Raw genomic sequence first — 11,844 nt, 5'->3', positions numbered from 1 at the left:
TTTAGGATTGACTGGCTTCATCTCCTTGCTTGCCTTTAGCTACCAATCCAACAGGCCATCTCCAGCAATCTGAAGCACAGAAAATCTCACAAAATGGGGAGACCTAAGGAGCTTTCAGAATGTGGGAGTTTAATGATAGGCATCCTACTGGGATCCTAGGGGAGTCTGAGCTGGCCAGAATCACTTCCTCCTCCATCCCTCGAGATAAATGTGGAGAAGACTCCAAGAACTGAAAGTAGAAAGAGGGAGAGATGGGCAGTGGGGCAAAGCCGTTACTGAAGTCCTTGAGTGGGCTGTGATGGTCAGAACCCCTAGAGAGCCAGACTTTGCCTTCTGAGAACTTCTCCCATAAGGATGCTTATTATTAAGGTGATACCAGTCATGTAAATTTGACTTGGTCCACACTGTTACAGCAATCTGCTGCCTTATCAGATTCTCTTCTTGTTCATATACCCTTTTTGTCCTGTTACTTGGTTATTGCCTTTAGTACGCCACTGATGTGAACCATGGTAGTTGGTCTGTCTTGCTCTGTGAAATTTAGTTCACAGCTTGAGGGGGAGGGTGGAGGCCAAATGTGCTCAAGAAGGAAAGATGGAGTTTGAAAGGAGATCTGTGTTGAGGATGTTTTCTTAAGTCCTGATGAATAAAATCTAGGTCCAGTGCCTCAAGGATCTAAAGTCCTGCTTGTTCTCAAGGCTGACCAGGGCTTACTCAGTGAAGGAAACACATGCACTTGGAATTTTCATTGCTTGCTCATATGTGCCCTCCTCTGATACACACTGTTTAAGACTGATTTCCCCCCCAAACAACTTTCCAAGTGCTACTGTCATCTTGTGAACATATACTGCCCCTTCCTAGTGTCCCCCTAGAACATCACTGCAGAAAATTTATAATTAGATAATCATGCTTCTTCCCATATTCTCAGCTGCTTCTGATCAATTTTAGCTACTTTATTCCATAGTCCTCACTTATCAGTGTTGTGTGTTGCTCAGTCGGGTTTGATTCTTTGCGAACCCATGGACTGCAGCCCACCAGGCTCCTCTGTCCATGGGATTTTGCAGGCAAGGATACTGGAGTGGGTTGCCATTTCTTTCTCCAAGGGGTCTTCCTGACCCAGGGATAGAACTCAGGTCTCCTGTATTGTAGGCAGATTCTTCACCGACTGAGCTATGAGGGAAGCAACTTTCTAGCTACAGGTTAACTCATTAGAAATAATTTTTTTTTTCTTTCTCTTCTTTGGCAAATCCTTTCTATCTTTTAAGGTCCTTTTTTTTGTCTCTCTACCATCCTGCCTTCCTGAACTTTTTTTTTCTCTTTAAATAAACTTTGTCTCATTTCCTAACTTTCTTGTAAACATTCAGAGTTTATTCCTCACAAATTAGACAAGCGTTTATGAATGTCTCAGCATAATGGACTCAGAATAAGTTGGTACCCCTGCGGTACCTCTCTTGCTGGGGAGCCATGAGTGAATCATTGGCTGCTGGAGACACAGCTTGTATGGAGTCAGAAAGGCAGAGTGGTCTCTGAATGCTTGTTCTGCACATGTGTGTGTCTCTTCCTAGTCATTTTCCTTGTCCAGTCACCTCCAATATCTTTCCATCCAGCCTGGGGAATTATTTTAATCACAAGAGTATAATGTTTTATTTTCCATCAAGTTCTTTCCTCAGAGTTTAGTTGTAAGTTGTTCCTGTTCCAAAGACTCCTTTTCTCTCACTTCACCTTTGTTCTATCATCTCTGTCCAGAATGGTCCACTGACTCAAATGGGTGCAGATCCAAAGATGGCAAGAAATGCCAACAATTCTGAAATTACCATACAGATATATTAGGAAAACTTGAAAACATTTATCCTGCCAAATTAAAGAAATTGCACTTACAGTGTATTAAAAGTCTCGGCATGAAAACACAAATGATAAGAAATTGAATCACATCTAATTTTTCTTTAGTCCTTTCCTGATTTATTCCAGTCATCAAAGTTGACATGAATAACTATTTGTTATATAAACTTTCAATCAGTTTCTACACATACACACTTTTTTCTTTTTTTCAAATGAGTGTGAACTAGGTTACTTTCAACATGCTGTGATTCTATGATTCATTCACTCCCACTGAATCATTCACTGATAAAGTAGTTTTTTTCATGGAAAAAATATTTCCAATAGCTAATAGTCAATGTCTGTGGAGTGCTTACACAGTGTCTGTATCTTCTGACTACGTTATATATACTTTTGACAACATACCCATGGACTAGGTACAATTATAACCCCCTTATGACAGATAAATACAGAGGTGAAGTAACTTACCCAAGACACTGGAACAAATCAAAATCCATGCCTCTATAATCATTTTGCTTGCCTCCCTCAGGGAGGCTTGATGATTATGCAACTAAAACTTAAATACCATGTTACATTTTCGTATTTCTTACACAAGCATAGAGTTGTGATATGGGGTAACTAAACAGACTACTTTTAAAAACCCTTATGCACCTGAAGTGAAAGTAAGCCAGGGACTGCAAGCTGTAGACTCAAGATTTCCTACCAGCTTCTAAAAATAGCTTCTTGAATTCAGTTTATGTAATGTCGAGTCTAAGATGTAGTCCAAATAGTAACAGAAAAATGGAAATGTGTAGAAAAGTGGTTAAAGTTGACAGGTACTAGGAGTGTAGTATTATGGGGGCCAAGGTAAAGGCCCACAGCAAAACTCACCGTTTCTGTCCCAAAAGGCAGAGCTCCACGTTGTAACTCCCTGGGGCTAGTGAGCTATTCTACTCACTGCTTAGCGTAGCAGCATCTTCAGTTTGATAGATTCATAAGAATGCCATATACTTGGTTAGCAGTTCTACAGTCGTTTTTAAAATTTGTTTATTTCAATTGGATAATTACTTTACAACATTGTGAGTGCAGTTCTACATTTTTGATGCAATAATATTTTCAGGGTGTGGGAGGATATCAAGCTATGAAAAATAGCCTTAGAGAGGTCTGCTTATTAGCTTTGCTTTTTTGATCTCTACAATACTTTTCCTTCACTTTTTAGAATCACGTTGTTTTCCCTTTGTCTAACGAACTTTTAAATACTTTTTGACGAGCTATCGAGTTTGGAAAAAAATAAACATCTCTTTATTTATTTTTTTTTATTTTTTATTTTATTTTTTATTTTTTTTTATTAGTTGGAGGCTAATTACTTCACAACATTTCAGTGGGTTTTGTCATACATTGATATGAATCAGCCATGGATTTACACGTATTCCCCATCCCAATCCCCGCTCCCACCTCCCTCTCCACCCGATTCCTCTGGGTCTAAACATCTCTTTAAAATAAAGAAGATAGTGACAGTCATAACTAGAAAAAAACTCTAAAATTGAGATATACTTCATCATAGCCAGTTAATTGGAATGCAAAATTTGTGTTTACTGTTTAGGATGTCTAATTAAAGTCAAGGATGCTCTGAGGCATCTCTCAGATCTTTATAAGCCTCCATCATTACTGATGAGTAGGGTTGACAGATAAAATATATGCTGTTTAGTTAAATATGAATGTCAGGAAAACAATGAGTACGTTTTTAAGGTAAGTTCCCTGGTGGCTCAGTGGTAAAGAAAAATGCAGGAGATGCAGGTTTGATCCCTGGGTTGGGAAGATCCTCTGGGGGAGGTAGCATGGCAATACTCTCCAGCATTGTTGCCTGGGAAATTCCATTGACAGAGGAGGCTGGCAGACTATAGTCCATGAAGTCTCAAAAAGTCAGACACTAGTATTCTTGCCTGGAAAAGTCCATGGACAGAGGAACCTGGTGGGCTGCAGTCCATGGGGTTACATGACTGAGCATGAGGGCATGAGAGTGGAGTGAGATGGGTTGGTAGCAATAAACTGGTAAAACTTAAAAAAAATTAAAAAGTCAGACACAACTCAGTGACTAAACAACAACATGCCCCAAATAATACATAGGATGTAGTTATACTAAAAATAATGATTTATTTTTTCTGAAGTTCAAATTTAACTGAGTGTCCTATGTTTTTATTTACTAAATCTGACAGTCCTCTGATGATCCACAGTGGAGGCAGTTCAGAGATGGTACCTATCGGCTCTCAGACAGTCACAGATTGTTTCAGGAGATCCAGGTACAGTACAAAATTCATTTTGGATGTAGCTAAGAAGTCATGACTAGCCCTTGATTGCAAGTATGTCCTTGGGTTTCCCTGAGGTGGGATGAACCTTTCTCTTCAGTTCAGTTCAGTTGCTCAGTTGTGTCCGACTCTTTGCAACCCCATGAATCGCAGCACACCAGGCCTCCCTGTCCATCATCAACTCCTGGAGTCCAACCAAACCCATGTCCATCGAGTCGGTGATGCCATCCAGCCATCTCATCCTCTGTCATCCCCTTCTCCTCCTGCCTCAGTCCCTCCCAGCATCAGGGTCTTTTCCAATGAGTCAACTTTTCACATGAGGTGGTCAAAGTATTGGTGTTTCAACTTCAGCATCAGTCCTTCCAATGAACACCCAAGACTGATCTCCTTAAGGATGGACTGGTTGGATCTCCTTGCAGTCCAAGGGACTCTTTGAGAGTCTTCTCCAATACCACAGTTCAAAAGCATCAATTCTTTGGCGCTCAGCTTCACAGTCCAACTCTCACATCCATACACGACCACTGGAAAAACCATAGCCTTGACCAGATGGACCTTTGTTGGCAAAGTAGTGTCTCTGCTTTTTAATATGCTGTCTAGGTTGGTCATAACTTTCCTTCCAAGGAGTAAGCGTCTTTTAATTTCATGGCTGCAATCACCATCTGCAGTGATTTTGGAGCCCCCCAAAAATAAAGTCTGACACTGTTTCCACTGTTTCCCCATCTATTTGCCATGAGTGATGGGACCAGATGCCATGATCTTAGTTTTCTGAATGTTGAGCTTTAAGCCAACTTTTTCACTCTCCTCTTTCACTTTCATCAAGAGGCTTTTTAGTTCCTTTTCACTTTCTGCCATAAGGGTGGTATCATCTGCATATTTAGTAAATCTGGAAGACCCTATCCAAAGGGAGCCCCCAAAGTCAGTTTCATCCTTACAACCATGTTTCCAGTTCCTGGAATTAGCTCCATGTGACTCACAAAAGATGAAGAAGTTTGTGAAAATCAGGAGTTACATATCTTTGACCCTTTGTGGGTGAAGTTTTGCCATCCTGGGAGATTTAATAGGAGAAATGTGAAAGAGTACAGGTACCCGTATGGACAGAAATAATTGTTATACTTCTGTATATGTCACAAGTCTCTAATAGTTCACAAAGATCTGGTCTTAGAAAGACTGATCCAAGCTTGGATGTTTCTGATGACAAGGCAAGGACCTGAGTTTCAAGTTCATCTTTTATGTTTGTGGGGACAACAAGGAACTTCACATAGTTACCCGAAGGGAAATCATGGGGGAGACCTTGGCTTCATCCATTGTGCAGACTTTTATATTTGGTTCTATCTAGATTGTGTTTCAAAGGTCCAGCTTGTTTACAACTATGGAGGTTCAGAACATTCTCTGATGTGCTTTTGGGGCCTTCACTCCTAGAGGGAGAGCAGTGCTGAGGCTATAGGAATGCCATGAATATTCAGGCTGTCAGTGGCTTTCCCAGGTGCCATTTCCTTGGTTCTGCTCTCTGAAGTGTGCAAAGGGATTGCCATCTGTTTTGTGGCCTGGTGGCCTGTCTTAGTGTTGTGGAAAGAAGCTGCTACACCTGGCTCAGATGAATTCAGATGTAGCGGGAGAAGACTGGTCAAATTAAGTAACACTAGTTTTACTAGCGGAGAAGGCAATGGCACCCCACTCCAGTGCTCTTGCCTGGAAAATCCCATGGAAGGAGGACCCTGATAGGCTACAGTCCATGGGGTCGCTAAGAGTCGGACATGACTGACTTCACTTTTCACTTTCATGTATTGGAGAAGGAAATGGCAACCCACTCCAGTGTTCTTGCTTGGAGAATCCCAGGGATGGGGGAGCTTGGTGGGCTGCCATCTGTGGGGTCGCACAGAGTCGGACATGACTGACGCGAGTTAGCAGCAGCACCAGCAGCAGTTTTACTAGAGCCAGGGAGAATAAATGATTGGAAGTGGAGGTGTCTGGGATGGGAAGGATGTTGCTGTAATTTTAAAAATGCTCTAGGACCAGGAAGGACAACCAAAAGTACTGGGCTTATTTGGGTCGCAGATAAGAGAGGGAGGGATGAAATAGGGATTGACCTTATATAGATGGCCAGCATGTTGTTCATTTGTTCATTCCCCCAAAACCCAAAAGGTGAGTTGCTGAGGTACTATCATGTGTCAGGTACTCTGTCAGGTTTTGGGATACAATAGTGAGGAAAATGAATTCTCAGTCTTTAAGGAGTGTATAGTTCAGTCAGAGAGACTGATAAATAGGCAATTACAACATAGGAAGTAAGGCACTTAACAGAGGAAGTGGATCTTTGTGGGTGTAAGCAAGAGGGCCGATTTACCTAAGCCCAGTGGTAGGGATAGGGAATGGAAAACCCAGAGGGACTTCTTTTTTTTTTCATGTAGTAATGTAGTACTTATTTTAAAAATAGGCATGTAAGAGGACCCCTGTAGTTCAAACCCGCCATTGTCCAAGGGTCATTATAGACAGTATGCAAGAGTATCAGTTTTATTTTGGACAAAGAGTATTGCTATAATTTGGAGAAATTTTGTAGTAGAATTTAAGATTAGAGCCAAACTATATGCACAGAATTTAAGATTAGAGCCAAACAGAAATGTAGGGTTTAACCCAAGAGGATAGTTCAAGTCATGACAGAAGACAAGATGTCCCCAAAATAAGAGAAAGAGTAGAACACCTTTATGGTTAAGAGAAGAAAAAGGACCCCAGAGGAAGAGAAATTTCACAAGGCATGAATTAAGAATGGTAAATGCTACTGAAATGGAAAGATGAGGACTGAGAAAGCAGCATTTATAATAAGATTAAGTGGTACCTTAAGTAGTGGAGGGAAAAGCCAAATTCAAAAGGGTTAAGCAGTAAGTGATGGTAAGAAACTGAAATAAATTCAAATCTGTCCACACCCCTCCTATCTTTTCTCATCCTAGAAACACTGGTTAGGTTAGCAGTCACAGGCCTCTTTCCATTTTCCGGCGTTCCGTGGCCCTCTAGATAGTGATTTGAGTACTGAAGTTCTTCTTAAATAAGTGTCCTTAGCAGTCTTAGGTTAAAATCTGGTTAGGTTAAAATCTTGCTGGTTTCTCCTGTGCTGTCCGCGCCCGGTACTGGCGCCGGCTCGTCCCTGCTCCCCGCCGCCCCTTGGCCTGGATGTGGGAGGCGAAGGCAGCGAGCCTTTCCCGGGCGGGGTGGGCGCTGAGGGGCGCGCTGTGCGTAATCAAGCGACGCCCGTCTCAACAGCGCGTCCGCGCAAGGCTCGGAGCCCTTGTGCCTCACGTCTACAATCACGGAGCAGTTGAGGTTCCTGCAGCGAACTTTCTCGCTGCTCACCGCCTGGTGGAAGGTCCTCGTCGATTCCACGTTCTTCTCAAAGGAACAGAACTGAACCCGAACCTGCTTGACCGAGCGGAGTCCGAGCCCAGTCAAGGCCGCCGCCATGGTGACACCCACCCCGGCCCAGAGAGACTTCTCGAAGGAAGTGATATTGGAGATCTGCAGGGTGAGTAGAAATTTTCCAGGACCTTTCCAGGCAGAGATGGAAGGAAGAAAGACAGTTTCAGGCAGAGGGACCACTCGATACAGAATCTGTAAGGAAAATATCGTGTGTTCAAAAGTATGGCTGGGCCATGAAATCTGAGGTGGGGGGTGATAGGAGATGTGGCTAGAAGGAGAGGTAGGGTTCTGTCATTTAGATTTCGTTCTGCGGGCAATGGGGGTTCGCTGAAGTTTGTGAAGGCAGAGGAGTGACACTGTCAGATTATGCTTTAGTAAAGTCACTTAGGTGATTGTGTATAGTGGGTTTTGACAGTAAGCCCAAATTCTTCTGTGTGGGGCCAGGTCATACCTGAGACCATGTAGTCACTGGATTCACCTGGGGCTGTGAGTATTTTTGATTTTTGTTTCTCTTTTTTTTGTGTGTGTGTGAAGTTAGGCAGATGATGTCATGCCTTTTTTCCATTAACAGCAACATGAAATCAATTAAATATGTGTGTGCATGTGTGTCCTCAGTTGTGGTCGACTCTGCAACCCAATGGACTATAGCCCGCCAGGCTTCTCTCTGTCCATGGGATTGTCCAGGTAAGAATACTGGAGTGGGTTGCCATTTCCTTCTCCAGGGGATCTTCCTGACCCAGGGATCAAACCCTTGTCTTCTGCATTTCCTGCATCTCAGGTGGATTCTTTACCACTGAGCCACTGGGGAAACCAGATCTTTCCTTGTGTTATTTTAAATTAACTCAAGACCTGTAAGGGCCATTTTGCTGTAGAAAGGGGTCTGGCACATGTAACATCTGGGTGGAAACAGAAGCTGATGGAAAAAGTGGGAATTCGAGGGATTCTGGAGCAGGATGTGGGAAGTAAATACAGTGAAAGCCCTTTCTAACTCTCAGCTTTATAACTACTGGTCCTCCCTACCCTCTCCTCTTCCTGACGCCCAGCCTCATGAGGGTGAAAATGTATCCTAGAGGCCTCTGATCAGATTCTGCCCACAACACTCTGGTTTGAAAGTCACAAAGTTCTCTGAGAAGTGGTAAGCTGCTTATCTTCCTTCCTTATTAGTCATTTAGTACCATTTCTAGTTTCCAAACACCTACTGTTTGTAGAGCCCTCTTGCTTTCTCCTTCTGAGTGTTTTTTCAGCACTGTCCCTTTTGATCTCAGAGATGTAATCTTTAACAAACTACCAATTAACTATGAAATGTCACTACAACAAAACATATCAGTATTCTCTGTGGGTTTATTGTGCTTGAATTTGACCTTCATTGCTAATTCTTGGATTGTCTTCCTGGTTTGTGGCTTATTTGAACTCACATTTCTTCTTTCTGTTGACCATTTCAAAGCTTTTGTCTAGAAATTAAGCTGGTAAAATAGCATAGAAGTCTTTCCCCCTGTGATAATCCCTTCCTTTTGATACCAGTAATTAAAAATGGGCTGTGATAACAAGAGAAGACTTAAAGTTTGAAGGTTTTAAGAATGACTTGGAGACTCAGAAGTAAAAAGGGACCGACACAAGTCAGTATAAACTATTATTTTACTCAAAATACTATTTAAAATAGAATTTAGGTTTATTGAAGAAAATGGTTATACTTGAGCTATTTGAAGTTCTAGCAGTCAGATGTTCTTTGAAAATTTGTCTTAAAGTTCTGACTGGTGGTCTTAGAATTAAACTGCTACTTGGTGAAACATGGAATATGGAGAGGTGAAAGAAAAGTCAGACTGCAGTGATGCTACAAAAGAGAAACTACCCCATCCATGAGCATGTAGAGTGAATGGGAATCAGACAGGAAAGGAAACAGAAGCAGAGCTGGTTTTGTAAGTCATGGTGCCTGCAACTCTTTGAAAGTGATAACCACCAAGGGCCAGGTGCAGAGAACTCAATGAGAGCTTCTTGTCAAAGTCCACGTGGCGGGAGTGGCAGGGCCACCAGACAGGAAGTCTCTCCATTTCTGGTACACAAGCTGGAATTTCAAAGATATGAGGACATAGGTCTTTCTCTGAAAAGGATGGACTATGATGTTTTTGAGAGAGAATTTCCAGAGCTAATGACATACTCAGGCTAAATAAAATATATCTATCCATCTAGGGACCTTTGAAAAGAGTGGGAGGCTGAAAGAGCAAATATTTTGGCAACTGAAAGACCTGGGTTGGTATCTATTACTTCAGTAAATTACTTAATCCCTCTCAGTCAACTTCCTCATCTCTAAACTGGTGATGATGACGATAAGATTGTTGAGGGCATTAAATGAGGTCATGGCCACTGGACCGTTGGTGCAGTACCTGGCACATAAGAACTGTTTAATGAATGATAACCAGTGGTCATTAGTGAAATGATGCAGAATAGTACATCTCAGACTCTTGTTGAGAGAGGTTTCTTATTATCTGTTCTCATTACTAAGATCACTTGTGAACCCCTCTGAATTTGCTGTTGCTGCTTGTCTGGTATTGGCAATTTGTTCAATATACCTCCTGTGTTTCTTAGATCCTACCATTTTATGCACTTGGTAGACTTTCAACTGCCACTATTTGGCATTTTCTGGCCCAGGAGTTTCTTCTGAAGCTGTTGAAGTCTGTTCTGCCTGTGCAGATGGCAGGAAGGAAGAGAGGGAATTTCATAACTTTGCTCAGCAGTCCTCTGCTGGGAGTCAGCACATGAATGACCCACATTCCTTGCCCTTGAAGGTGGATGCTTGAGTTTTCCACAGTTTCTCTGTAGATTAGCTCTACTCTCCTGCATTATTGCGTGACTAATAATAGAGTCTGTAATGCCTGCCTTCTCGTTCCTATCTCACTTTATTATTGGGATTTCTTCCATTTCTCATATTAACTATATGAACTTGAATATTTATTATTGAGTTTGATTCTGGGAGAACCCATATAATGTCATTTTTTTTTTTTTTTGGCCTCATGCATGTCTTGTGGGATCTTAGTTCCCCAACCAGGGAACTTGGGCACTTGGCAGTGAGAGCCTGCAGTCCTAACCCCTGGATAGCCAGGGCATTCCCCACAGTCATTTTCTTGAGGAGAAAAAAGTTGTCAAGTTGCCTTCTATGGAAAGGTATTAAATAATAGAAAAACCAAAGTTTTCTTTATGATTAACTCACATTTCCCTATGCACATTATTTGGCTACAGTATTGTTTAAATATATAATATAGAAGTGATACAAAAAGCAAAAAGGCACTGCTGATTTTAGAATGTATGTATTCATGTTAAGCATCTAAGAGATATCAGTTATAAAACAGTTAATGATTTAAGAATAATTACAATGTCATTTGCAATAATCGAGTCCTGCTGAATCCAGTGATCTGCACACAATAGTGATTGGTGTCATAGGATTACTAGATTAAGTTGATAACTATTGATCAGTCTTAAATAGATATGGGATGGGAGTGGGTTGTTCATATTCTTTACTTCCTAGTTACAAAGAATGCATAATAAAGAGTACTATTCTCTGTTCTTCTCACACTGTTCTCTTACTTGAGGAATAAAAGGAGAAAACATAGTATAAGAAAACAAGTATAACAAGAGAAAACAAGTATAAGCTCTTTTTTAATGAAAGGTACATTATTTATCTTCTTAAAGACAATTTTAATTAGGAAGTCATAATTGCCCAATTTATATAAGTAGCTTAATTTTGAACTTGGAACTCACTTCTGGGAGGTAAATGAATAGAGGCAAAAAGGAGGGATTAAATCAGACTGGAAGGCTGAGAGTAAAGCTGGAACCCATGTATAATATTCACAGTTCAGCATTTAACAACTGCTTTAATTATTACCTTATCATAAATGTAAAAGTCAGGCCAGAGCCGTCTAATATAATAGATGTTGATGACATGATGGTATCCTCATGAGACCTGTGTTCATTCTTTCTCGTGTAGATGAAACTCAAATTTCATGTCTTCCCCAGTGTTACAAACTTTGACCATTCTGATAAGTGTGTAGTGGTATCTAACTATTGTTTTAATTTGTAATTTCCTAACGAGCTTCTCCAGTGGCTTAGTGGTTAAGAATCTGCCTGCAGGAGATGCATGTTCGACTCCTGGGTCAGGAAGATCCCCTGGAGAAGAAAATGGCAACCCACTCCAGTATTCTTGCCTGGAAATTCCCATGGACAGAGGAGCCTGGCCTGCTACAGTCCATGGGGTTACAAAGAGCTGGACACGACTTGGCGACTGAATAACAACTACATGAAACTTACTTTTTCTAGTTTCATGCATTGA

At 41.4% G+C, this 11,844-nt stretch overlaps 1 pseudogene; it reads right to left on the bottom strand.

The window, feature by feature from the left end:
- Nucleotides 1-7,179: 7,179 nt before the first annotated feature.
- LOC133062803 (large ribosomal subunit protein mL53-like) lies at nucleotides 7,180-7,568 on the bottom strand (annotated as a pseudogene).
- Between the last annotated feature and the right edge of the window lie 4,276 nt (nucleotides 7,569-11,844).

Source organism: Dama dama, chromosome 9 (genome assembly GCF_033118175.1).
Source record: "Dama dama isolate Ldn47 chromosome 9, ASM3311817v1, whole genome shotgun sequence".
Taxonomy (NCBI): Eukaryota; Metazoa; Chordata; class Mammalia; order Artiodactyla; family Cervidae; genus Dama; species Dama dama.
The sequence above is the reverse complement of the archived record's forward strand: the minus strand, read 5'-3'. Positions and strand labels throughout refer to the sequence as shown.